A 3,084-nucleotide genomic window follows, 5' to 3' on the forward strand; every position below is an offset into this window, starting at 1 on the left:
ACAGGTATTTCTGGGCCAGGTCCACCCTCACAGCATGGGTTGATGGGTCCCTGGGGTGTGGGTAGTGTCCTGCCTGGGATGGAGCACAGCCAGGATGGGCTCCTGGATGGTTCTTCTCCAGGCAGATGGTGTGTTCCAGCCAGGAGCTGTCTGGGGGCTGTGATACAAACTGGCGACTCTCCCCCTCTTCCTACCTGCAAAGCAATCATCAGAGCATCGCCACAAGCAGTGAATAATTCATGACGTGTAACTCAACCTTCCCATCAGCAGAACACTGGGAGCAGAAAACACTTTCCTTTGATTTGTTCCTTATTCCAATGTCCTCACTCTGACTTTGACTAGAAATTGAAGGCATTTTGCCCCAATGTGTTGACTTCGGCTGCCACTCGCTCCTTCCTGTGCAGTGACTGAGTAACAGCTGCTTTCAATTCCCACTGTTTGATTCAACTGCTCATAAAAAGCAACATAAGCTGTTTATAGATGCAAGATTAGATTTGAGCTCTTCTCTGTGCTATTCCTACAGCTTCCATTGGGCAGGATGTGGGCACCTCGTGTTTTTAATGTACTATCTGTGCTTTAACCTCCTAGAGGACCACAGTGACGAGGTCAGAAGAGACCCTGCTTGCTGCACACTCGCTCCGGGGTCACGTTTGTCCTTGTCACCGCTGTGGCACCGACTCCTGCAGCAGAACATGCTGTGGCAGAGAGGAACGAAGCAGAGGAGAGGTGGGGACCTGCCTCAACTCACAGAGGAAATCCACAGCAGGGACTGGGGGCCCTGAAGCCGTGATATTCCTGCTATAGCTGTGATATCCCTGCCCTGCAAGCCAAGAGGCTGCACTCACTCCTCTGTGCAGAGCACAAGCCTTGTGTTTGAGCCTCCAGCTTCCATGCTGAAAGGAGCAACACTAAATTAAAACCAAAGTGAGACCTGCAGAGACAGACAGAAAGCAAACAGTGGGAAATGACAGAACTAGAGGAAAACAATTTTCCATGTGAAAAATCCAGCCCTTGAAGCACCCTTGGGGGAAGAGCCAGACACATTTCACTTTGGGGACCTGTTATGTCTCTTTAGGATAAAGCAGAGCTTGTTTGTAGCAAAGCAGGTTGGAATGATGCACTTGAACAGGCACAGTGTGTATGTCTGTACCTCTACTTGTGCCTCCATGTCTCTTCCCCTGGCAAGGCTGCTCCCCTCCTCCTCTGGAAAAGCTGAGGATTCCACAGAGAAAGCAGTTTTAGTCCCAGAGACATTTATAAAAGCATCTGTGGGTGCCAGTGAGTGACCCCACAGGCAGAAATGCACTGTAGGACTGAGGAGTCTCTGTAAATCCAGATCTCCAAAGACAACAGTAAACACTGACCTTTTACAGTTTGGATGTTTTACGTTAATTCCAGGGGACTCTGAGGAGAGGTACAAGGAGCCCCCATGCTGTGGTGAGCCTGTATCTCCTCAGGCTGTGATAAGACAGACTCTCATACCAAAGAAGGTCTGCATGTCAGGAGTTCTGTGCCCTGGGGAATGGGAGAGACATGGAGCCAGCTTTCATCCCCAGGAGTTATCTGCAGTGCAGGAGATCAGGAGGAGGATGAACATGGACTGTGCACCTTGAAAGGCTCATTGGAGCCCTAGACCACGTACACACACCACTGTCATCACCATCAGTGAGCGAGGCCAAAGGCCTTCAGGGGAGGAGACACTTCACTGTCATGTTACTCACACCCTGGCAAAATTACTTGGATCGATGTGATTAGGAAACCAGGTGTCCATCCCAGGGGACAGCACTGCTCTGGGCCCCATTTGTTATTTGTCTCAGGTGAGGGATTGAAGAAAGCTTTGCCTGCTCACACCCTGAAAGCAAACACCTGCAGATTTGCTGCCAGTAACAAATTTGTAACTACACCTTTCAGAAGTGCAGAGAAAGAGGGGAAGGAAACAGGCTGTGCCCTCCTGCTCCACACACAGCTTTTACTCTCATGTAAAGATACAGCCCCTGCTCACGTTTGCTCAGCAGCACATCAGAATCTGACCTTCGGGCCTGAGTGCAAGTGCAAAGCACTGAACAGAGCAGGATGGAGCACAGAGTCCGTGTAGGTGTGTATGCATCAGGGTGGTGTTGTGGCTGATTCAGCAAGCCCACAGAAGGATTTGGAGAAGGAAGGCCTCTGCTAGCTGCAGGTGGCTATTGATAGGTCAGTATTTTTAATAAATCGAGGTTTACTTGTGCATCTTTACTCCATTCTTTTGCTAAAGCTCTGTGTGCCAGATACTGTACTTTCAAACACATCCAAGCTGTAACTGGCAAATTACCTGCCTCGTCCCTAATACCCCAGTCTGCCAGTTTTAGTCCTGGATATGAGGACATCAGGAGGAATTTCTTCACAGAATGGGTTGTTAAACATTGGAAGGGGCTGTGCAGGGAGGTGGTGGAGTCCCTGTCCCTGGAGATGTCCAAGGAATGACTGGACGTGGCACTCAGTGCTCTGGTCTATTGAGAAGGTGGGGATCAGTCACAGGTCGGACTCGATAATCTGGGAGGTCTTTTTCAACCCACAGGCTCCTGTGATTTTGTGATATCGTGACTGAACCTACCTGGGGAGAACCATCCGCAGGGACCCCTCAGTGACGGGGACAGGACCCGGACCGTGCTGACCCTGGGACCCATGCTGATCCGACTCTGGGAACGGGGACACGGGAATCACCAGCAAAACCCAGCGCAGGGGCCGGGTTGGCTCAGGACGCACTGGTGATGGCAGGAGGCAGCCCTCGGACCAGCATCCCGGGAGACGCGGGGGCTCCCGACAGACCTGGGGATCTCCAGAGCCCGGTCTGCGGCACAAACTGCAAGTTCTACATTCCACGGGTGCAAAGGCGCCCTGCCCTGCCGGGGGTTCACTGGCCTCCTCACGCTCGTCCATCTCCGTTCTCGCTCGATCATCTCCGTCTCTGCTCGGGCGGCTCCGTTCCAGCTCGGACATCTCCGCCCCGTCGCTCGGCCATCTCCGTCCCAGCTCGGCTATCTTCGTCCTGACTCGGCCATCTCCGTCGCCGAGTAGTTTCCTCCCGGCTGCCGAGTGAGGCTT

Source organism: Corvus brachyrhynchos, unplaced genomic scaffold (genome assembly GCF_000691975.1).
Source record: "Corvus brachyrhynchos isolate BGI_N302 unplaced genomic scaffold, ASM69197v1 scaffold47, whole genome shotgun sequence".
Taxonomy (NCBI): Eukaryota; Metazoa; Chordata; class Aves; order Passeriformes; family Corvidae; genus Corvus; species Corvus brachyrhynchos.